Source organism: Oncorhynchus masou, chromosome 1 (assembly GCF_036934945.1).
Source record: "Oncorhynchus masou masou isolate Uvic2021 chromosome 1, UVic_Omas_1.1, whole genome shotgun sequence".
Lineage (NCBI taxonomy): Eukaryota > Metazoa > Chordata > Actinopteri > Salmoniformes > Salmonidae > Oncorhynchus > Oncorhynchus masou.
The window spans coordinates 29,497,814-29,523,982 of record NC_088212.1 but is presented as its reverse complement, the minus strand read 5'-3'; the positions used below and the strand labels follow the sequence as shown (position 1 = coordinate 29,523,982).

The window sequence follows — 26,169 nt, the reverse complement described above, 5'->3', positions numbered from 1 at the left end:
CTGGGCTGGAATAATACATTATGGCCCCTTTCTTGCATTTCAAAGATGATGGTACAAAACAATATAAAATAAATCATGTTTTTTTTTCTTTGCATTATCTTTTACCAGATCTAATGTGTTATATTCTCCTACATTAATTTAACATTTCCACAAACTTCAAAATGTTCCTTTAAATGGTATCAAGAATATGCATATCCTTGCTTCAGGACCTGAGCTACAGGCAATTAGATTTGGGTATGTCATTTTAGGCAAAAATAGAAAAAAGGGGTGGATCCTTAGCCTTTGGACAGGGTATGGTAGTAGGTGCCAGGCTCACCAGTTTAAGTGGGTCAAGAACTGCAATACTGCTGTGTTTTTCACACTCAACAGCTTCCCCTGTGTATCCAGAATAGTCCACCACCCAAAGGACTGAATAGCCAAATGTGTTGTTTTGTACTAATCAATTGTGTCTTGAGATTCCCCTGAAAGCACAAGGTGCACGATTTAGACTAAATCTATGAGACGTTTTTGCGCCTCTCCCAGCTTGGATAGAAAACTAGCTTTCATTTTGCAGTTTACTATCAATAGCTATATACCGTATTTATCTGCTATTTAGAAACTTTTTTATAAAAATGACAAATCAAATAGCCTAACAATGAGGAAAAAAGTAGTCGGCTTGAGGATAAATTCAGCCAATATTTTTTGTTGAGCTCGGGTTTTGTCTGTTTAATAGTCTACACAAATGGGCTGCAATACTCAAGGCTAAATTTAAATTAAATCCAACTTGAGAGACTCGTCTCCTGAAGTCCTCCTTTCTTGTGTGCAAATGTTTTCACCAAGGCCTTTAGGCCCAGGTTGCGGGCCCGGCTGTTTTCTACACCGAGTATTTCACCCAGACAGTCGTTCCTGAGACGTTGTGCATTATATGTCAATAGCACTGCACACAATTTAAACTTAGTTTTGAATGACATCTTTCAGGATATACTGTACCAAAGATAAGAGTCTGTTGATATTGCAGTATTAACGAAATCACAAACCACTTGTTCAAGCCCTCAAGAATTATTGTCCGCTAAAGATGACCAGAATCCAGACGACATGTCCCTAGAGTTTCCAATAAAGTTATTCTCTTTCCATAACGTGTTGAGGCCTGCAATTAAAGAGAATGAGAGGCTCAATTAAAGGTGTTGTAGAACTAGCGTATTTGAAGCACCACTCCAGTCTGCCAAATTTTCCCTGATGTTGCTATGGCAATCAAGCTGTTTTTTCCATCCCTGTATCTGTCTCTTCTGTGGAGAGATCGTTTTCTAAACTAAAACTAATGAGGAACTACCTAAGAAGCATTAGGCTCTCGGCCTGATATACAGTTGACGTTGGAAGTTTACATACACCTTAGCCAAATACAGTTATACTCAGTTTTCACAATTCCTGACATTTAATCCATGTAAAAATTCCTGTTTTAGGTAATTTATTTTATTTTAAGAATGTGAAATATCAGAATAATAGTAGAGAGAATCATTTATTTCAGCTTTTATTTCTTTCATCACATTCCCAGTGGGTCAGAAGTTTACATACACTCAATTAGTATTTGGTAGCATTGCCTTAGGTCAAACGTTGTGGGTAGCCTTTCACAAGCTTCCCACAATAGTCTGAGACTTGAATCAAATCAAATGAAATAACATTTTATTTGTCACATACACATGGTTAGCAGATGTTAATGCGAGTGTAGCGAAATGCTTGTGCTTCTAGTTCCGACAATGCAATAATAATCAACGAGTATTCTAGCTAACAATTCCAAAACTACTACCTTATACACACAAGTGTAAAGGGATAAAGAATGTGTACATAAAGATATATGAATGAGTGATGGTACAGAGCGGCATAGGCAAGATGCAGTAGATGGTATCGAGTACAGTATATACAGTGCCTTGCGAAAGTATTCGGCCCCCTTGAACTTTGCGACCTTTAGCCACATTTCAGGCTTCAAACATAAAGATATAAAACTGTATTTTTTTGTGAAGAATCAACAAGAATCAACATTTTATATTTTTATGTTTGAAGCCTGAAATGTGGCAAAAGGTCGCAAAGTTCAAGGGGGCCGAATACTTTCGCAAGGCACTGTACATATGAGATGAGTATGTAAACAAAGTGGCATAGTTTAAAGTGGCTAGTGATACATGAATTACATAAAGATGCAGTAGATGATATAGAGTACAGTATATACGTATACATATGAGATAAATAACGTAGGGTATGTAAACATTATATTAAGTAGCATTGTTTAAAGTGACTAGTGATATATTTTACATCAATTCCCATCAATTACCATTATTAAAGTGGCTGGAGTTGAGTCCGTGTGTTGGCAGCAGCCACTCAATGTTAGTGGTTGCTGTTTAACAGTCTGATGGCCTTGAGATAGAAGCTGTTTTTCAGTCTCTCGGTCCCAGCTTTGATGCACCGGTACTGACTTCGCCTTCTGGATGATAGCGGGGTGAACAGGCAGTGGCTCGGGTGGTTGTTGTCCTTGATGATCTTTATGGCCTTCCTGTGAAGTAGTTGTTCCCCTTGCTCTGCAAGGGCTGCGGCTTTTGTGGAGCGATGGGTAACGATGCTTCATGGGTGACTATTGATGTGTGCAGAGGGTCCCTGGTTCGAGCCCAGGTAGGGGTGAGGAGAGGGACGGAAGCATTGGTGTCATGACCCGGATCACTGTTTGCTGTGGAAAAGGAGGAGGTCAAAAGGGGGGTGAGTGCAACCAATGTGAAATGGCTAGCTAGTGCGTTCAGAATATGGATATCAATGAATGATACATTTGCATATCAAAACATTTGCATATTAGTCTCCATTTCAGAACCCATGGGTAGATTTTGCACAAAATGAGTGTTTAGCACAAACAACAGTTATTGCAGTGATGAGGATGAAGACTTCCACAAGTATTAAATGGCAGACCAATAGGCTAGAGTCCGACTGGGAATTTGGCCAGGACAATCCGTCTACTCCCTCCATATAGTTTGTGTCATAATAGGTGTATCTGTAAGTCAGGACCTCTGTTTAACATCTCATCCAAAATATGAATGCTTGCCTTGACTACACAAGATAACCATCTTACCATACTAGGGTATTAGGATCAACTTGGACCAGCAGCCTAGACGTAACATAGTAAATGTAAATCCGGGACAATCAAATTAGTTTTATGTTACGTTTGGTATGGTTATTAAGGTTAAGATTAAGGGAAGGGTTCGCTAACATGCTAGGTAGTTACAACGTAGCATGCTAGGTAGTTACAAGTTGTTGAAAAGTTGCTAATATGCTAAAGTTGTCCATGTTGAGATTTAAACTCACAACCTTTGACTTGCTAGGCAATTGCTTTATACGCCCACCCACCCTACTTTTGTTTCTGCCTTAAGTAACCATCTGTCTTAACCCTTTTAGCTAACCCTTCCCCTAACAACAAAACCTTAAACCTTTAACCTAACTCCTAGCCTAGCTAATGTTAGCCACCTAGCCAGAATTCATAACATATATGACTCGTTTCAGGAAACTAGGTGTATGTCGCGCGTCACTACTTCACAGGTAGTCTAAACTCCACTCGCCGTGTTTGGAGGAAGAAGAAGGATGAGTACAACCCCAAGAACACCATCCCAACCGTGAAGCATGGAGGTGGAAACAGCATTCTTTGGGGATGCTTTTCTGCAAAGGGGACAGGACGACTGCACCGTATTGAGGGGAGGATGGATGGGGCCATGTATCGTGAGGTCTTGGCCAAAAAGCTCCTTCCCTCAGTACGAGCATTGAAGATGGGCTGTGGTTGGGTCTTCCAGCATGACAACGACCCTAAACACACAGCCAGGGCAACTAAGGAGTGGCTCCGTAAGAAGCATCTCAAGGTCCTGGAGTGGCCTAGCCAGTCTCCAGGCCTGAACCCAATAGAACATCTTTGGAGGGAGCTGAAAGTCCGTATTGCCCAGCGACAGCCCCGAAACCTGAAGGATCTGGAGAAGGTCTGTATGGAGGAGTGGGCCAAAATCCCTGCTGCAGTGTGTGCAAACCTGGTCAAGAACTACAGGAAACGTATGATCTCTGTAATAGCAAACAAAGGTTTCTGTACCAAATATTAAGTTCTGCTTTTCTGATATCAAATACTTATGTCATGCAATAAAATCATACAATGTGATTTTCTGGATTTTTGTTTTAGATTCCGTCTCTCACAGTTGAAGTGTACCTATGATAAAAAATTACAGACCTCTACATGCTTTGTAAGTAGGAAAACTTGCAAAATCAGCAGTGTATCAAATACTTGTTCTCCCCACTGTATACAATGTATAACAGTAATATTTAAAATGACTAAATCGGGTAATTTTGTATACATTTATTTAAATTTGTTTCAGGCCGCTCCTGGGGGGATTCTGGTAAGATGTCAGCAAAGTGGGCTGAATTATGGTTGATGGAAAGGGCCCGATGTACTTGGGCCAATTCTGGGCAGTCAATCATTTTGATTCCGGGTCGAGTCCGACACCCGATTCCGGGACGATTCAATCAGTTCCGACCCTCCGGAAGTGGGCCGCTTCTGTGCCGCTTCCTCATTGCTAGCTGGGTAGTTGGTTTAGCCGTGATTGGCTGAGATAATGAGTGGGCTGGACATGCCGAGAGATGAGTTCTGATTGGTCTGCCATGTAGCATGCTTCTGTCTATAACATAAGCTGGTCAGTATGTGTAGGTAATCCTTTCGAACACAGCTTTTTTGAAAGATATCATGTAGTGGAACTGCATAAGTGTTGCTCTCCACTTTCTGGACGACCGAGTTTTGAAATCTTTGGAATGCACCATGGAATTAGAGTACGATAGCTAAGGAGATGGAGACAATTATTGCGTTAGTTTGCAAATTATGCAGATGGAGTCAAAAAGAGAACACACTGAAGTCTGTTGTATAAAATACCTGTCTCCGGATTACATCTTCAAACTAAGGGCAACCACGGCATCCGTGACAGAGAGGGCGAAATGTCCATCCATGTAGGATAGCCTAACTGGCTACATTTTTCATATTAGACCTTTCTAATTTTGTCAGAAAGCTGTTTTCATTTCAAGTTAAAGTGTACTGTTAGCTAGCTAGCTAATATCAGCCGGCTGATTCACTAGCTAACATTACGTGTATAATCTATGTAGTTATATTATTCATATGTCAGAGCCATTTGCATTGCTCGTTATAGCCTAATTATACCTGATTGGTTAACTACCTGCAGATTCATGCAGGGTAGTAACGTTATGAGTTGGGGTTGTGGTTCATTGTTTAACTAGCTAGCTACATGTCTAAACAAAAGACTCCACTATGCAAGTAACCATTTCAATAGAATGTTCATGATGTCATTGCGACAACTGCCGATAGGCGTAGCTAGTAAACACTCCGATTTCAGAGCACTCTAGTCTGAGTGTGCCAGAGCACAGAATAACTGAGGAATTTATGAACACTCAACACCCGGTGAATATGGACGGTGTCCGAAAACGTTGGCAAAAAAATTTAACTAAATTGTTGCCAGAAACACAGTAGCAGTCACCAACGCTCAGGATAATGTAAAAACAGCCTAACCAGCTCTGCTAGGGCGAGTAAAATGATCAGAGTGATGTGTCTCTCATTTGTGTCTGGAAGTAGCTAGCAAGCTAGCCGACGTTAGCCAGTTAGCTTGGATGTTTGACTGCTGTTGTTAGGTCAGAACGCTCGTATCAACCCTACTCCTCGGCCAGAGCGTCCAGTGAACGCTCTGAGAGTGAAATGCTCTGAATTTTCCAATGGACAATCTGACAATGGTCTGAGTTTACTAATGCCCAGAGCGCACTCTGAGCACACTCTGGCACTCCAGATTAATTATATTAATACACACGTTGTATAAACCAGCCTTTATTCTTTAAATCTTTGGTTGTTTAGTACATGTCCTCACATGTAAATCCTTAAAGAGATGGGTGGGGATAAGGCTTTAGAGGGTGTGAATGATGCTGAACGGTTGTTGACAAAGAAGAGCTCTCCAGTAGGTGTACCAAAACATTCCCAGGGCCATTTTCTCTAAAGTGAGGTAATAATTGTATCAAATGTCAGAGGATAATTACTTTTCCATTGTTCCACAACAGTCAGGTATGATATACCGTTTTCTAGCTCTGAGTCTCTACTTTTATCTAATATAAAAAACTTTTTGCTACATAAGACCGAATATAGCCGGTCGGTCACGTACCGTATCATACGTTTTACAAATTCGTAAGATATAATAAGAACTGTAATTCATAACATGTCATATGAAATGGGTGATGGACATCCACAAATTAATACATTTCATAAGAAATGTAACATATCATACTAAATGGGGTGTCTCAGATTTACATACAGAATAATACAAAATGCTCTGAGACCAGGTTGGGACCAGAGGAAAGAGTGCTCCTTACTGGACCATCATACCACAACTACATGCCCACTGTATTTCTCCAGCTATGCAGATAATAATTCATATTCCCTATCTCTATTTGAAAGCTTGACATTACACTTAGTTTCAAATGATAACTAAAAGCCATTTTCCTTATGCGTTCAGCCCTCATTCGTTTGGTACTCTATGTGACATAAAGATGCTTCCTTCACAGGATTTAGTCAAGCTGAATAAGAGTTTTATAGAGGTTGTCACTATAATGTAATGAGGCCGCTGACTTCAGAAGACAGAGGTCAATGCAAGTCGGATGGACTCAGCTACGTAGTCTAGGTTATGGCTGTTGATAGCACTCACATTCAGATAGCCATTGGGAAGCATGTAGATATGTCTCCTATTTTCCATTAATTCCACTTGCTGGACTAAAGGAGACAGGGGAAGAGGTCATAATTGAAGATCAAAGAAAATACATTTTCAACATGGAACATAGCACTTATTTTATTTTACATCATTTACTGGTACCAGGTAGTGTATTAGTACAAAAGAACTGGCAATTATTATATTGAGTATTGTGGACATGGACATAATACTGTATATTATGTCATTTATCAGACTCTTTTACAAAGCATGACTGCTCCAACTCAGCTCGGCTAAAAGTGGTTAAATTCAGTTCAAGAAAACTGTACAGCATCATTGATAATGGTATAATGAATATATTTGAGAATAAAGTGGACAAACTAGACATGGAAATTGTGTGAGAAAAGTGATGACAGCAAAGGCTAGTTAGAGAATGCTGGTTCTTTAAAAGCAAAGAAATAAAAGCAACCTGTCTTGATGTTTTCAAATGCTCTTAGACTTTTGACCAATTCCACGATCAATGTAGACCGGAAGTTGCAATGCCTAAATGGAGTAGCTACATTGTTCTGTTTGAATTGGTCAAAAGATGACAAATTTTGAGCTTGAATGGTTTGCTCACCATTCAGCCAAGTGCAGCAGTACAGTCCACCATGCTGGATCAGGTGATCCCAGCTGCCAGGAAATCCCAGAAGCCTGAGCTTCTCTCTCAATCTCTCTCTGACCAGCATGCCTCTCTCCGCCATGCTCTTCACTCCCTACTGCCTAGGACAGGGATTTGCCTGAATGATTAGGCCTGGGACTGAATGGCTAGCAGTTTGGAGCTCTGCTTTAGGGCACATAAGAGGTGCCCAACCCTCTCGACTGCAGTAAGGACAAATTGAGGATGCCTACTATATAAGACAATGCATTTCCCTACAGAGATTAACTGTCAGTCTACTGTATGACCTGGGATCTTGCAATCATCACATTCGATGAAAGATACACTGAGTGGCAAGTGAACCATTGACGTGACTCACCGTAAAGCCCAAAGCTGTAGGAGAAGGACAGAAGCTCCATCCCCAGAGGCACACTGACACATTGGCCAGGAGTCTTATTCAAAGACCCCGTGGCATGGGCCCTGTGCAGGCAGAAGGAAGACAGTGAAAAACCTACTCCTCTGGGAGTGTAGAAGAGAGAAAGATTCAGAGAGAAGAAGAGAGAGAGAGCACGAAGAGACTGAACAGGACTACAAGAACGACAATCTCCAAAGAAAATTTTAAAAACATTGATAACAGCCATCATTACTAAAGACTGTAAAAACATTTGGGTCATGGAGCAGTACCCACCATAAACTCTGTGAGGACTAAGTCTCCAGTGCTTCTGGGAGAGGTCTGAACCAGTAGGGCAGTGAGAAGAAGCAGACAGAACAATGACACTCTGCTCTGGAGCCATCTCCAGATCCGCCATCATTGTCTGCACACCCACACCCCTCTGCTCCATATCCCAATACAGGTACCAACAGACATCCTGGATCCCTGCTGCCTCACAGATACCAGCCAAGGAGTCTGCAAAAAGGAACAGGATCACTATACAGTTTCAGCACCAATACTGTCAGCAATACCAATACTATTCCTCTACCCTTTTGATTGTGCTTTTTACTATGCGCATGTTTCTTTTGTGATATTAGTTTGCTAAGACCCTACTTACCATCACAGGGGGAGGAAAGGTAGACTGGCACACACCAGACACCGCTCACATTGTACCAGTGCTTCAAGAGCTCAGCCCCCAGATGAACAGCCCCCAGTACAGCCCAGTCTGCACACACAACACTTACAATATTATGAGCACAGGGGAGGTCGGTACAATCAATTCAGTCACAGTCATCATTCATTATCCGATGCCACTTACAAGCTCATGTTGATTGGTTATATAAAAAGTAGTGTGTGGCTAGGGAAGGGGTGGCCAAATTGCAGAGTATGCTGCCGTTGAGCTTGTGATAGGCCTATCTGTGTGTCCAGGTGGCTGTTTGTGACTGGTGTCTGGGTGCAGTGCTTGTTTCATTTGTTTTTCGGCTATAAATCAGCAAGCCATCTACAGTATGAGCAAACTGTGAGGATCACGTGAGGTAAAGTTGATCCATGGAAGATATACAGTAGGCAGTCAACATTACCCAGTTCTCAACAATGGCATGGCAGTCCCTGCCGAAGCCAATTCTGTTGCTCTCCTGGTGAATTCTGGAAGGCCACAGGATGATAGATAATCTGGACAGAGAGAGGAGTCTGTACTGATCTGTTGCTTTATTTTCCCAATGAGTGGGAGCACTGACTGAGGTCTGACCTTCCTCAACCTCATCGAGATTAAGCTGTAAAATAGTAATTTCACATGGAAACTAAATAATAAAACGAATATTATTTCATCACTACTAGTGATATTCTGGCATTTAGTATAGTTGAAAATTAATCATTGGCAAACTCAGTTCGTGGTTCTTAGTCAACGCAACGACTTTCTAAGGGGGCTACTGTGCTGGCTGGCCCAGACAGTGACAACAAACACTAATGTCTGAGATGCATTGAAGTCAGCCACCTGTTCACACGCAGCTCAAGCTGACTCATCGCTTCCCACTAAATACACCTTGCTGAGATAAGTATTTTTCTTAACGTCAGGATTCGGTGCAGCAGTAGGAGTGTCAACGAATACGGAGAGAAAAGTAATTCCCTGCACTTGAACATTTCCAGTGGTAGTCTACCACGCCACAATCACTATTACAGGTTTGCTTTTTGTGACTCAGCACACAGCATGCTCCCAAGCCTTAGTTTACGGTTGTTGCTTAGCTGCACAACATGCAATTTAGTTACTCTGTATCTTGGCAACGTCTGTGATGAATGCTTTCTTCAGACTTGCTTCTTTCTACTTCAGGCAATGATTTCAAGTCATCATGACCTCTGCACAGAAGCTACACCCAGTAAGCAAAATGACATTGAAAATGTGAATTTTAGATTTGTATTTTCCAGACATTCATTAAATGTTCTGAATGAAAGGTGAACATATGTATTTTCCTGATGTTTAAAATAAGTATTTTCCTGATGTTTAAAATAAGTATTTTCCTGATGTTGAAAATGTATATTTACCGGATTAAATCAGGTTCCTTTTCAGTTCTGAATTAAAGTTGAAAAGACACAATTTACAGACATTGACAAGATGTCTTTTTTGGTCATTAATTTCCAAATAATGGCAAAATTACTCAATGAAGTAAGCATTATATAATAATAATAATTTGTAAATCCATTTAATATAGGAAATGGGAGCCAACTGAAGATTGGAGCTATAATACATTTATTTTACAATCTTTAAAACAGCATGAATTTCAAAGCAGTCAAACATGATATCTAAGAAGCCCTCATCCTCTACATACAGTACAACACCTGTTCTGCCAGTCACATTCTGTTAAAGGTCCCCAAGGCACACACATCCATAGGTTTCTTGTCTTTTCAGTTTGCTGCAGCTAGTGACTGGAACAAGCTGCAACAAACACTCAAACTGGACAGTTTATCTCAATCACTTCATTCAAAGACTCAATCATGGACACTATTACTGACATTTGTGCCTGCCCTGCGTGATGCATTGTTGTCTCTACCTTCTTGCCCTTTGTGCTGTTGTCTGTGCCCAAAAATGTTTGTACCATGTTTTGTGCTGCTACCATGTTGTGTTGCTTCCATGTTGTTGTCATGTTGTGTTGCTACCATGCTGTGTTGTCATGTGTTACTGTCTTGCTATGTTGTTGTCTTTGGTCGCTCTTTATATAGTGTTGTGTTGTCTCTCTTGTCTCTTGTCTCTCTTGTCATGATGTGTGTTTTGTCCAATATTTATATTTTTTATAAAATTATATCTTTTTAATCCCAGCTCCTGTCCCTGCATGAGGCCTTTTGCCTTTTGGTAGGCCATCATTGTAAATAAGAATTTGTTCTTAACTGACTTGCCTAGTTAAATAAAGGTTAAATAAATAAAAAAATCTTGCCATGGCTGTGATATGTTGATTATCTATCTTAGCACTGACTGTGTGTCGCTCTGGATAAAAGTGACCAAAATGTAAATGTTAAACAAACACTTGTAAAGCATGCTGGGTAGTTCCCAAATAAGACCAAAATCTGAACCAAACATAGACGCCTATGATTGGTTTGAAATCAAGACTGGCCCTAAAAAAGACGTCGGCGTCGGTCCTTGCTTAGTGGGATGCATCCACACAGAGCTGCAATTTTCCAGGAAGTGCGCCAGAACAGGTAAACGTGGCATTTACTTTACTGTAATACAAGTGTGTAATTTTTACTTTAAGGCTATATAATAAATAGGCCTACTAAATGACATATTTTTTAAGGACTATTCATAATATGTATGTATCCTACCTACCCATGGTAACTCAATGGAGAGGGTTCCCACTTTAGGTGGCTTCATCCGCAACTAGGCATTTATATCAATAATATTTATATTAACAATTTGGACTTTTAAGAACAGTAGCGTGGTGTCCTTGATCAACCTAACCTAAACTATTTGGTTTCACCAAAAAAGTGTAATGAAAAGAGTTCCTTTTGCATTAAATAGAAATTGCCAATATTGTATTTTAAAAGCTTGTTATATTAAATTAAGTGCCCTTTAAAATATACCACAGGGAGAATTCAATCAATCAGATTTTTTAAAAAGTGATAATGCCCTTGAAGCTGGTGTTTGGAGGATATATTGGCACAGGTATTGTGCCAATATATCCTCCAAACACCAGCTTCAAGGGCATTATCACTTTTATACAACGGGTTACCAACATAATCAAATAATGATGGACATATTTTAATTAAAAACATTATTTAGATTAATTTATTCATACTATTTCATCCTTCCACAAGATATAGTCCCAACACAAATCTAAGGTTGCCACCTAAGCTGGCTTGTCATTCGTTCTATTGGTTTGGTTGCCAGAGATGCGATCCAGTCGTTCAGTTTTTTTGTTCTGTATCTATCGACGTGACCCAGCCGTTCGTTCTAAATATTCCACTGCCATACTGGCTGGCTAAATTCTTATTCCTTGCTTGCTAGCGAGCCAACTATGGCAAACTTATAGTCACGCCAAATGTAAAAAACAATAACAACAGTAGCTGCATTTACATTTGTTTAAGCTGTTTTCTAGTGACATTTAATTTGGATACATCCATGCTAATAAGGCGCGATTTCGCCTGGCATAGAAAATGTGCTCTCTTGTCAGGACACTGTTGTTCAGAGGAGCTAGCCAACAACACAGCTCAAACAAACACAATCACTTCAAACACTGAAGCTGTAAAGACCTCAAACTAGCTGCACTTCATTAATTTTACTTTTTCTCAATTGACATGCCTTTGTATATATCCATAAAAATGATGCCAGCTGATTCATGATTTCGACTGGCTGAGAAACGCTGCCTGCCTATCTGTCTGTCTCGTCCAGATTCCCGACACGTTCATTACTACGGGACAGCTGGAGATTTAATTTAAATATTGAAACAATGTTGCAAATGTTGGAGAGACAGACTGGAAGGATATACAAATTTCCGCTGTTGAAAACTAAATGTTAGTTTAAAAGAAACGTGAGATAATGTCTCAATGTTTTTTATAGTGGAGATCAAGTTCATAATTTGCCTGGATGGGCGGATGAGACAGTGGATTGCACAGTCAGATGGAACAGAGTAGATTTAGCCGGTAGTAACTTGTGGAATAGGCACCAGGTGGAATGTGCTTTTAACCAATCAGCATTCAAGATTAAACCCACCCGTAATGTAAATATGAATAACGACTTGCTTAAGTGTCCCTCCGTGCACCCTCTGTGACTTTTCACCATCATTGTACAGCCCTGGGTATTTGGTTGCTTTGATAAAGTAATGTCATCCTTGTTATGTGATCTGAGCTCTCGTTTAAATATGGGGAAAGTATTCCTTGTAAATATTTTTTTCAAAAGAAACATTGAAATCTAATAGTGAAATCATATGGTACAAGCAGGTGAGCTGGTTCTACTGTTTTTGCCAATTCTTCTGGTGTTATGTTATGGAAAACTGAGTGGGCCGAGCATAAAACGTCAACCCTGTTACCCATACAGGCGAGAATCATTTTTTTACATTTCTTTTTTTTTGTGAAGCTTGCATTCCATTTCGATGCCCTGTTGCACACAACAAGCTTGCATTCCATTTCGATGCCCTGTTGCACACAACAAGCTTGCATTCCATTTCGATGCCCTGTTGAACACAACAAGCTTGCATTCCATTTCGATGCCCTGCATTCCATTTCGATGCCTGTTGAACACAACAAGCTTGCATTCCATTTCGATGCCCTGTTGAACACAACAAGCTTGCATTCCATTTCGATGCCCTGTTGCACACAACAAGCTTGCATTCCATTTCGATGCCCTGTTGCACACAAGCTTGCATTCCATTTCGATGCCCTGTTGAACACAACAAGCTTGCATTCCATTTCGATGCCCTGTTGAACACAACAAGCTTGCATTCCATTTCGATGCCCTGTTGCACACAAGCTTGCATTCCATTTCGATGCCCTGTTGAACACAACAAGCTTGCATTCCATTTCGATGCCCTGTTGCACACAAGCTTGCATTCCATTTCGATGCCCTGTTGCACACAACAAGCTTGCAATCCCCCTGTCACAAGTAGATTTATGGCTGATTTAACATGAAATTGTCAACCCTGTTACTTTATTTGGCACGTAAAGGGCACTTACAATAGTATTTTTTTTTAAAGGGGCAATCTGCAAGCGCTACATCCATTGTTGGACTAAATTAATGATATACTGTATAAACGCTTCATGAACTGTCATACCCCATCAGAACCCAATATATAAGCTTGTTTTACTCCAATGTTTGTAAACAAAGTAAATATAAACAAACACTGATTAGCATCAAAACAAGTGGTTACATTTCTCCATCCCCATCCCTAAGCTTTTTAGCAAAACAGTGGCAGGGAAGACTTTGTTCTTGTTTCAACTGCTGTTTAACCTCATGAGATGGAACATGTGGTTTTATGAAGTTGAACATGTGGTCCTTATGACAGAATGTTAAAATTAGGTGAAAACTATTTTTCTCAAAAGGCACAGAATTGGTGGAATGACCCCTAACACTAATCTCTAGGAACAATACTTACGATACGTTGGGTTGAATATGTCACTTGCTATAAAATAAGCTTTAAAAACACATTTTTATCCAGGATCTTCCATGTTCCAGTATTTAACACTTATTTGACAGCGTTCACTTTTAATTTTTTTTTTACCTTTATTTTACTAGGCAAGTCAGTTAAGAACAAATTCTTATTTTCAATGATGGCTTAGGAACAGTGGGTTAACTGCCTGTTCAGGGGCAGAATGACAGATTTGTACCTTGTCAGCTTGGGGATTTGAACTTGCAACCTTTTGATTACTAGTCCAACGCTCTAACCACTAGGCTACCCTGCTGCCCCACATTTAGGGGTGTACTCACTTTTGTTGCCAGCGGTTTAGACATTAATGGCTGTGTGTTGAGTTATTTTGAGGGGACAGCAAATTTACACTGTTATACAAGCTGTACACTCACTACTTTACATTGTAGCAAAGTATCATTTCTTCAGTGTTGTCACATGAAAAGATATACTCAAATATTTACAAAAATGTGAGGGTTGTACTCACTTTTGTGATATACTGTATATATTTGTTGTTTTTTAAAATTGTGGGACATAAAATATTGTAAGAACGCCAGCAAATCAGCCCAAGTGATTTTAATTTGGGAAATCTTTTCCAAAGTATTCCCACACATTATAGAGAGATACAGTGCATTCGGAATGTATTCAGACCCCTTGACTTTTTCCACATTTTGTTAAAGCCTTATTCTAAAATTGATTAAATTATTTCTACAGTCTACACACAATACCCCATAATGACAAAGCAAAAACAGGTTTAACATTTTGGAAAATGCATGAAAAATAGAAAACAGAAATACCTTATTTACATAAATATTCCAACCCTTTGCTATGAGACTCGAATTTGAGCTCATGTGCATCCTGTTTCCATCGATCATCATTGAGCTGTTTCTACAACTTGATTGGAGTACACCTGAAAACCCTTTTTTTTAAATGTTTTAGATACCATTCCACCTACTCAGCTCCAGTCATCAGAACGAGCCCGTTCTCCCCAAATGTGTTGTAGCGACATACCCAAGAAGACTCGAGGCTGTAATCGCTGTCAAAGGTGTTTCAACAAAGTACTGAGTATAGGATCTGAAAACATATGTAAATGTGATATATACGTTTTATATTTGTAATACATTTGCAGAAACCTGTTTTTGCTTTGTCATTATGGGGTATTGTGTGTAGATTGATGAGGGGAAAAAACAATTCCATCATTTTTAGAAAAAGGCTGTAATGTAACAAAATGTGGGAAACGTCAAGGGTTCTGAATACTTTCTGAATGCCCTGTATACACTGAGTGTAATATTAGGAAAACATTCCTGATATTGATTTGCACACCTGCTTTTGCTCTCAGACCAACCTCAATTCGTCAGAGCATGGACTCTACAAGGTGTCGAAAGTGTTCCACAGGGATGCTGGCCTATGTTGACTCCAATGCTTCCCACAGTTATGTCAAGATGTCTGGGTGTCCTTTGGGTGGTGGACCATTCTTGATACACATGGGAAACTTTTGAGTTTGAAAAACCCAGCAGCGTTGCAGTTCTTGACACACTCAAACCGGTGCTCCTGGCACCTACTACCACACCGCGTTCAAAGGCACTTAAATATGTTGTCTTGCCCATTCACCCTCGGAATGGAACACAGACACAATCCGTATCTCAATTGTCTCAAGGCTTAAAAATGTTTGTTTTTTTTAAAACCTGAAACGGAAGAGGAAGCGAAACAACATCTCACTAACTCCATTTTTTTGGTTCATATACAGCCATTGAACTAAGCAGTCCAGACTCTGCTAATGCATTGGTGCCTATGGGAGAGCCACCCCATAAGCAGACTGGAACCGTGACCATTTGTTCCAATTTTCCCATTGATTTACAGGGACAGTCCCTGATTTTGGTTGCCTGTCCCCAGTTAGAGCTGTGCCCGGAAATGTCCCCGATTAGCACTCAGAAAGAAAAAAGCATCTCTGTAGTTAAATTTAGTATAATATTTCAAAATTCAAATGCTGAATCCAATCAAATTTGAAAATGTTATATGTCCCTGTACCAATCTCGTTTGCTCCAGTGGCTTCACCACAGAGCTTTTCTGAGAATGTTCAGGCACACGTTTGATTTACCCATTGTAACCACTCCATTAACCATGCCCTTGGCCAGAGAGAGTTGCATCCAGCCTAGGCTACCCAACTTTAAAATGACTAGATAAGCAAAGAGGGCTAATCCATTTCTGTGTTATAATTACTCAAAAGCATTTGCAAGGACTCTAGCGAAAATCTATTAAAAATATTCCATTCCTTTCTTTTCGCACACATTTCTCACTGCACAAGTGTGAACATTGTGCCCATCACCACAAAGCAAGTAAAAAGCTTATATCGGTGGTCACTTACAACATTTAAGGCAGATTGTTCAGACTCAGCTGTTACACTAGGTGGCACTGCATGTTTAGGTTAATAGTTGCTCTCCATTTATAGAAGGTATACTTACTTGAGCCCCTGATTCTTGTTAGAGCCCTTATTCACTGAATATAACAAATGTGCACACTTTTGATATTGATGGGCAATGTGAATGATGAAACTCATGTTTGTTCTCTCTTAACAATTGACCTAATTTAATTTTCTTCTGATGCCAAGAGTCACAAGATCCCATTGCATATTTGTACCCAATTTTGATCAGAGAACATAATTCGTTGGTCATCTAGTACGCATCACTGCTGTAATTATGAGATGGCCTCTTTAATACCCCCCCTGACCTACTGTTTGACTGTATTCCACTGTGTGAATACATTCTTGTTTGTGTGTTATGAAAGCTAATAGTTGCAGAGAAGCTGCCAGTCCTTTAGGGTTATCAGATATAATGTATCCCTTTCTGTACAGAATGACTATCTGGTAAGTGTCTGATAATTGATTTCATCAGTGGTTATGTGACCATAGCATCATAATTGTCCTTGCAGAACATACCAAACTGTATTTTGTTTGTACTTGTTCATTGGTGTTTATAATCATATTGGCTAGACACCCTAACTTTGAAAAACAACAAATGGCTCAATCCTAGCTTTGTCATTGGGTTAATCTGTTGTCTACACCACAGCGCCTTGCTTGGCTTTGGCCACCTTTGATATACTATGGCCTGTATAGTAGTAGTGTTATAAACCACAGTGGGTTGTGTTGTGATTAATGAATACTTTACCAGCCTGCCACTTTAAAAAAAAAACAATTTTAACAGGAATTACCTGATAGGAATCGAGTTGAACTCCAGCCGGATAATTGTTTCCATCCCAAGGAGTTGAGGTTGAGGAGATAAGGATGTTTTTGTAGCATGACTGTTTCCAACCCCACGCAGATACTGTGAACATTATGCGGTCCAGGGTTTATTCCCCTATAGTGAGAGAGAGTCCAGGGTTTATTCCCCTATAGTGAGAGAGAGTCCAGGGTTTATTCCCCTATAGTGAGAAAGAGTCCAGGGTTTATTCCCCTATAGTGAGAGAGAGTCCAGGGTTTATTCCCCTATAGTGAGAGAGAGTCCAGGGTTTATTCCCCTATAGTGAGAGAGAGTCCAGGGTTTATTCCCCTATAGTGAGAGAGAGTCCAGGGTTTATTCCCCTACAGTGAGAGAGAGTCCAGGGTTTATTCCCCTATAGTAAGAGATAGTCCAGGGTTTATTCTTCTATAGTGAGAGAGAGTCCAGGGTTTATTCTCCTATAGTGAGAGAGAGTCCAGGGTTTATTCTCCTAGAGCGAGAGAGAGACTCTACATCTACATGTATCTCTCTTCATAGTCAAGATTCTGTCTCTCAGTCTCTCACTCACTATTTCTTTGACCCTCTCTCAGCCCATCTTCTCTGTCTGCCCTCCCTCCGTCTGTCTGCCCTCCCTCCCTCCGTCTGTCCGTCCGTCCGTCCGTCTGTGTCTGTCTCTCTCTCTCATTTTGATTCTCTCTCGCTCTGTTATGTCTCTAAATCTCTGTCACTGTCTGTCTCACTCACTCTTTTTCTCTGTCTCTCAGTCTGTCCCTCTCACACACAATGACAAAAGTGAGAAGGATCATGGAAACCTTGTCATTTATTTCAGTTGTACAGTCATATGTTTAGTGAAAGGTTTGTAGAGGTACACATTGTCAGAATTCATAATGACTTAGTTCATGACAATATTCAAGGTTCTTTTTTGGAATCACATCAATCTCATTCACTGCTTCGTCATCACACAATAAATAAGTTATGAGCTGCATGAGATGCAAGGGATGGTTACTAGATCTTATGGGTCAAAGCAATGTCTGTCATCAGTGACTTAGGTCAGAGATGCAGATTTTTCTGCTGTGTGTACGAAGTACAATGAGGATGTATTTGGCTGTATGTCAGTACACCTGATGGTACATTTTGTGTGGCTGATGCTCCAAATGGTCTTAGCTTTTTATAGGTTGACATTGGAAGTCCTTGACTTATATTCATGACTGTTTATTGCAAACAATATCTTGAGTTACATATCACTTTTTATAAAATAGGGACAGTACCAATCAAAAGTTTGGACAAGGGATTTTCTTTATTTTTACTATTTTCTACATTGTAGAATAATAGTGAAGATGTCAAAACTATAAAATAACACATATGGAATCATGTAGTAATCAAAAAAAGGTTAAACAAATCAAAATATATTCAGCCACCCTTGATGACAGCTTTTGCACACTGTTGGCATTCTCTCAACCAGCTTCATGAGGTAGTCACCTGGAATGCATTTCAATTAACAGGTGTGCCCTGTTAAAAGTACATTTGTGGAATTTCTTTCCTTAATGCGTTTGAGCCAATCAGTTGTGTTGTGACGAGATAGGGGTGGTATTCAGAAGATAGCCCTATTTGGTAAAAGACCAAGTCCATAATATGGCAAGAACAGCTCAAATAATAATGACATTCCATCATTACTTTAAGACATGAAGGTCAGTCAATGCGAACATTTCAAGGACTTTGAAAGTTTCTTCAAGTGCAGTCGCAAAAACCATCAAGTGCTATGATGAAACTGGCTCTCATGAGGACCGCCATAGGAAATGAAGACCCAGAGTTACCTCTGCTGCAGTCTGAGAAATTGCAGCCCAAATAAATACTTCACAGAGTTCAAGTAACAGACACATCTCAACATCAACTGTTCAGAGGAGACTGTGTGAATCAGGCCTTAATGGTCGAATTGCTGCAAAGAAACCACTACTGAAGGACACCAATAAAAAGACGAGACTTGCTTGGGCCAAGAAACACGAGCAATGGACATTAGACAGGTTGAAATCTGTCATTTGGTCTGGGTCCAAATTTGAGATTTTTGGTTCCAACCACCGTGTCTTTCTGAGATGTAGAGTAGGTGAACGGATGATCTCCACATGTGTGGTTCCCACCGTGAAGCATGGAGGAGGAGGTGTGATGGTGTGGGGGTGCTTTGCTGGTGAAGCTGTCAGTGATTTATTTAGAATTCATGACACACTTAACCATCATGGCTACCACAGCATTCTTCAGCGATACACCATCCCATCTGGCTTGCAGTTAGTGGGACTATCATTTATTTTTCAACAGAACAATGACCCAACATATCTCCAGGCTATGTAAGAGCTATTTGGCCAAGAAGGAGAGTGATTGAGGGCTGCATCAGATGACCTGGCCTCCACAATCACCCGACCTCAACCCTATTGAGATGGTTTGGGATGAGTTGGACCGCAGAGTGAAGGAAAAGCAGCCAACAAGCACTCAGCATATGTGGGAACTCCGTCAAGACTGTTGAAAAAAAAGCATTCCAGGTGAAGCTGGTAGAGAGAATGCCAAGTGTGTAAAGCTGTCATCAATGCAAAGGGTGGCTACTATGAATTTATTTAGATTTGTTTAACACTTTTATGGTTACTACATGATTCCATATGTGTTATTTCATAGTTATGATATCTTCACTATTGTTCTAGAACATACACATTAGTAAAATAAAGAAAAACTTTTAAATTAGTAGGTGTGTCCAAACTCTTGACTGGTACTGTATGTTAATGGATCTGGTTATTACCCGTGTTATTTAGGCAGATCACTTGATAAGAACACTTATATTTCAAGTGCAGTTAATTAGGTTGATTTGGCAGTGAAGAGGTTAATGACATGAACACTGAATAGAAAATGTGTTGCTACACTATGGACATTACTGGAGAGTAAAGACATTTAACATGATATTCCTGTGTTAAGTTGACACGTTTTGCATGTGCAGATAGTGAGGATATAATAAATAACTTTGCATTAGATAATGTACACCATTTATTCTGACTGCCCACTTTACACCAGAGGTCACACACATTGTGCATGAATATCTACTGTGTATTACTGTTACACATCTGCAATCATTCCTGGTTGTAAAGAAAGAGTCCATCCTATTGTACACAGTATGCTGTGAGCGTGTTGGTGGCAGACAAGGCCAGGATACCTCAGTCCATGATGATGGTTTAATGCTGGGTTGCAGTGAACCGTCTTCCTCAGGGTGCTGTGTTGACAGTTAGTCTTCAAGTCTTGTGATCTGGACCTTTAAACTGGTGCCACTCCCAAACATCCAGGCCAGCCAACCCAAACTGCCCAGTCCAGTTCTCCTCCTCAGGGTTTTGTAAATCTTCCCTGCCCATATTCACCAGGGCCAATGCATCTGCATTATTAGGTTGTTCTTTGTGCAGTCTCATCTTAGCCATTCCAGTCTCTGCTCAGTCAGTTGTGAAAGTCACTGCTGGGGTTGGCCTTTTGATGTTTTTAATTTCTTGAGATTTGCTTCCAAATCTTTCACCCATCCTGTAATGTGAAACTGAGTGAATAAGGATAAATTAGAATTTTTGGGCTCATATTCCTGTCATTTTCATATTCTGAGACACTGTCATATTCCAGACTTTGTTAAAGCCTATAATTCACTGTGAACTAAGAATGTCATTTTGGTTAATGAGAATTTATTTAGAGGAATGTTGATGCCCTATTAGCCAAAATATACAGTGAGGGAAAAAAGTATTTGATCCCATGCTGATTTTGTACATTTGCCCACTGACAAAGAAATGATCAGTCTATAATTTGAATGGTAGGTTTATTTGAACAGTGAGAGACAGAATAACAACAACAAAAATCCAGAAAAACACTTGTCAAAAATGTTATAAATTGAGTTGCATTTTAATGAGGGAAATAAGTATTTGACCCCTCTGCAAAACATTACTTAGTACTTGGTGGCAAAACCCTTGTTGGCAATGACAGAGGTCAGACATTGTAGTTGGCCAACAGGTTTGCTCACATCTCAGGAGGGATTTTGTCCCACTTTGCAGATCTTCTCCAAGTCATTAAGGTTTCGAGGCTGACGTTTGGCAACTCAAACCTTCAGCTCCCTCCACAGATTTTCTATGGGATTAAGGTCTGGAGACTGGCTAGGCCACTCCAGGAACTTAATGTGCTTCTTCTTGAGCCACTCATTTGTTGCTTTGGCCGTGTGTTTTGGGTCATTGTCATGCTGGAATACCCATCCACGACCCATTTTCAATGCCCTGGTTGAGAGGAGGTTCTCACCCAAGATTTAACAGTACATGGCCCGTCCAATGTCCCTGTGATGTGGTGAAGATGTCCTGTCCCCGTAGCAGAAAAACACCCCCAAAGCATAATGTTTCCACCTCCATGTTTGACGGTGGGGATGATATTCTTGGGGTTATAGGCAGCATTCCTCCTCCTCCAAACACGGCGAGTTGAGTTAATGCCAAAGAGCTCCATTTTGGTCTCATCTGACCACAACACTTTCACCCAGTTGTCCTCTGAATCATTCAGATGTTCATTGGCAAACTTCAGATGGGCATGTATATGTGCTTTCTTGAGCAGGGGGACTTTGCGGGCGCTCCAGGATTTCAGTCCTTCACGGTGTAGTGTGTTACCAATTGTTTTCTTGGTGACTATGGTCCCTGCTGCCTTGATATCATTGACAAGATCCTCCCGTGTAGTTCTGGGCTGATTCCTCACCGTTCTCATGATCATTGCAACTCCTCGAGGTGAGACCTTGCATGGAGCCCCAGGCCGAGGGAGATTGACAGTTATTTTGTGTTTCTTCCATTTGCGAATAATCGCACCAACTGTTGTCACCTTCTCACCAAGCTGCTTGGCGATGGTCATGTAGCCCATTCCAGCCTTGTGTAGGTCTACAATCTTGTCCCTGACATCCTTGGAGAGCTCTTTGGTCTTGGCCATGGTGGAGAGTTTGGAATCTGATTGATTGATTGCTTCTGTGGACAGGTGTCTTTTATATAGGTATCACTCCCTATAAGAGTGTGCTCCTAATCTCAGCTCGTTACCTGTATAAAAGACACCTGGGAGCCAGAAATCTTTCTGATTGAGAGGGGGTCAAATACATATTTCCCTCATTAAAATGTAAATCAATATATAACATTTTTGTCATGCGTTTTTCTGGATTTTGTTGTTGTTATTCTGTCTCTCACTGTTCAAATAAACCTACCATTAAAATTATAGACGGATCATTTCTATGTCAGTGGGCAAACGTACAAAATCAGCATGGAATCAAATACTTTTTCCCCTCACTGTACTAAGCACAATTTACTGTAATGGTTATAAAAAAGAGCAATTCAGAACCATCAGAAAGTGGTTCTTGTAAGCAATGGTGAAATATTGACTATACCTCCAAAAATACATTACAAATAAATTACATTTCAAAGTTTTATTTGATTTACACTGACCCCCTAAAATAATACAATTGGTTTTGTTTTCCCTGCCTTGGGGAAGATGAAAACATTTTTACATTGATATGACATAACTTTTTGGGAAATGTATATATATATATATTTTTTAAATAATGGAATTGGAAATCATAACATTGAGATCCAACGCTGAAATCGATCCAATTGTCTTATGTGATTGTGTCACTTGTGATTTAAATTTACTTTGCAATATCAGACTTGTTGTTTATTTCATCTTCCCATGAAATCCCAAGCACATGTTCTTTACTATTAAAGCATCTAGACAAGAAGGCCAACTAACTGTCTCATCAGGAGATGATGTGTTTGTTTGACTTGGCAAATGCACATTGGGAGAGATGACTCTAACATGGTGGAAGGAGGTTGAAATGTGTAACCCACATTACCATATTGAACATTATGTGATTTGGGTTCACTTCAGACTGGGGAACAATAACAGTTCATTTTACTGCTTATTTGATTTTGAGCTTTTGAATGTGTCTATCCTGATTGATTAATGTCCTTCCTATTCCCAATAATCACTTCATGGTAGTGTGTCCTCTAAGGTTTCTCTTTCCCACAAACATACTCCCTGCTCAACCAATACTTTTTTCAAAATGCCAGAGATTCTGATCCTATCAACTGTACAGTACATGTCTACACAGGAAAATATAAACAATGCCCACCATTACTTTGTTGGAGAAATCTAGAGAAGTACCCTCATCCCTTATACAGCAAGTATTGTACTTTCACGTGGACTTCTGAGGGAAAGAAATGCCTGTGCAGTTTAAAACTTTGTTCAAAATGTAGCTTTCGCTCCATCCCAAAGTCTCATGCAGAGAGACATCCATCATTTGAGTAAAGTGTATTTTCTTTTACAGTACCTGTCAACAGGGTAAAGTGTATTTTCTTTTACAGTACCTGTCAACAGGGTAAAGTGTACTTTCTTTTACAGTATCTGTCAACAGGGTAAAGTGTACTTTCTTTTACAGTACCTGTCAACAGGGTAAAGTGTATTTTATTTTACAGTACCTGTCAACAGGGTAAAGTGTACTTTCTTTTACAGTACCTGTCAACAGGGTAAAGTGTACTTTCTTTTACAGTACTTTTTTACTTTGTGGTCAGAAAGTGAGGTATGGCCCTTGGGAGGTTTGGGGCCAAAGGGATTATGTTGTAAAAATATGTTGATTCCAATGATTGATGGCATTAAAATATTTCAATCAAGTTGTTTGCAGTTTCTTAAGAACCACCTGGAGCACATATGGTTCCTTAAAATTAAGAACCTTCGAACGCGTAGATCTTTCTCTCCAGTCATTACTATCAATGGTACAGTAAGTATGAAAGAAACAATCGATGAGATAAAGTTGATTTAAGTTACTTGCCAATTTCTTTAAACTTTACTCAGCTGTAGACAGCGAAGTAAAACTTTGGCTTAACATTTGGATTTGTCCCATAGTGAACTGCTTACTCAACTCCCACCATTTTCTTCTTGATGCTTTAGATGTAGGATTTGATCAGATACTCACATTACCATGCTCCTCTTATCCTGTTCCTCGTTTTATGTTCTCTGAGGTTTGATCCCATCCTAATCCAACAAAAGACTCCTAATCGATATTGTGCAGGTCTCAGTTATTGTTGTCACATGTACAAAGGGTAATGCTTGGTCTGTCATGGTCGTCTGCACATATAAAGAGTTATTTTGCAATGGCCTCTCTGAGAACGACATTAACATTTTGCAGTTGTTCTTTGTATGGAATCCTGACCATACTTTTGATATACAATACCCGTCATCCTGCATACCTATAGTATAACTGGAATGTATGTGTAGTGTATTTAATGCAGCATTGATCCTGTCATGAGAAAAATCAATTAATATATTAACTGTTATGACTAGCCTATCTAAACATTGACTGTACTTACAATGGCATTTTACAGTTGATAATGCTGTTTACCTGACAAATGATCTAAAACAGAGTACAATGTATTTGTTTATTCATATCAATACAGCGCTGCATTCCAGTCTACAGGAGCAGGGATGTAGATTTCACACTTAGCTGTGTGGCATTACACACTCAGCATGCAGTTCTATTAAAGGACTCAGGCATCACCAATGTCTGTTAAAAATAGTTCTGGTGGCACCTAAAGTGTGTATAAATGTTTTACTCAGTCACTTGGAGTAATAAGCCAATTTTGGCAGGTGCTCTGAGTCACTCAGTATATTAGGCAGGCCTGCAGATGGACATATTTCCACCGCCTCTACGCTTGGTGGATTCTATCCAAAAGCTATTTCTTGCCTGATATAGTTGCCATGCCAAACAAATGGAAGCTGAAAGTTCAGAGGGGGAAAAGTGTAATGTGTCTGAGCAATTCAATTTGCTTTGAACATAAGCATTTGAGAGTTGAGTTCACACTGCCACAACATGTTGGCCTTCATTACTTGTTGTGATGCCTCCTGAGTGCTATTTCACAAAAGCAATTACTGAACTGAATATAGGTGCTGCACAGAAACTTCTTAACCTAGGATTTCTGTGGATTTCATGTGATATCCATGCGATGTGAGTTCTAGGAATCTTTCATCTGCTGTATTTTGGGAGGGGGATTTGATAACCATGCCTGACACACTACATGTTTCTTTTGAGGGACGTGGTGTTTGGATTATGCCTCAGTCTCAGTTGCTTGGTAGCATACAGAAAGAGAGTTTACTCCATCAGCCATCAGATGGACATTACTGTTCCAGACACAGCCCACAAAGTATTTCCACAGAAAGCTGCAATAGGTTCCCCTTTTTAAAGCCCTGGTATGACTCTGTCAGATGGCAATTTAAGCCATAACCTTTTAGTGCCTGGGCAAACACAAAAGTCCGTGCCACTTAGCTAATGATTGCAAAGCCATTATAAAACCAACCTCTCTTCTAACATTGAGGCTCTGAATTTTTAATGCTTAATTAGTATGATAATCAAACATGACATTTTTTGTGATAACGGCGTCTTTCTATTATACAGTCTTCCTCCTTTTGTCCCATGACTGAACTGAACTATTCTATCTCAGTTTGGCTCCAGTGTTAACAAAACAGCTATGCACTCTTTGCTGAATGGTTCAATTGAAGATAACAATGAAATGGTGCTCCAGAAATCAAACTTGCAATATTGATTGTGTTGGCCTTGTATAATCAAACAATACAACAATACATTTTTATTTTATTTTTTAAATTTTACTCCCCTTTTTTCTCCCCAATTTCGTGGTATCCAATTGTTTAGTAGCTACTATCTTGTCTCATCGCTACAACTCTCGTACGGGCTCGGGAGAGACGAAGGTTGAAAGTCATGCATCCTCCGATACACAACCCAACCAAGCCGCACTTCTTCTTAACACAGCGCGCATCCAACCCGGAAGCCAGCCGCCAGAAACACCAGAAACACCGTGCACCTGGCAACCTTGGTTAGCGCGCACTGCGCCCAGCCCGCCACATGAGTCGCTGGTGCGCGATGAGACAAGGATATCCCTACCGGCCAATCCCTCCGACGCTGTGCCAATTGTGCGTCACCCCACGGACCTCCCCGTCCCGGCCGGTTACGTCAGAG

The 26,169-nt window shown here is 40.1% G+C and overlaps 2 protein-coding genes across 6 annotated transcripts in view; both read right to left on the bottom strand.

Moving 5' to 3' along the window:
• Nucleotides 1-11,468, bottom strand: part of LOC135541571 (prolactin-releasing peptide receptor-like) — a 31,939-nt gene extending 20,471 nt beyond the window's left edge. Inside the window, exons 1-2 of the mRNA XM_064967879.1 lie at nt 8,063-11,468; nt 7,754-7,854 (exon numbers count right to left, since the gene is read on the bottom strand). The gene's annotated coding sequence lies outside the window, so the exon portion shown is untranslated. The remainder of the gene's footprint in view (nt 1-7,753; nt 7,855-8,062) is intronic.
• Nucleotides 1,951-26,169, bottom strand: part of LOC135541537 (beta-1 adrenergic receptor-like) — a 35,464-nt gene continuing 11,245 nt past the window's right edge. Inside the window, exon 2 of one of the 5 annotated variants that reach the window (XM_064967857.1) lies at nt 1,951-2,692. The gene's annotated coding sequence lies outside the window, so the exon portion shown is untranslated. Of the gene's footprint in view, nt 2,693-17,503; nt 17,521-17,928; nt 20,683-22,333; nt 24,193-26,169 lie in introns of those variants that run through there. The other 4 variants (XM_064967869.1, XM_064967846.1, XM_064967851.1 and 1 more) reach the window with 4 other exon arrangements.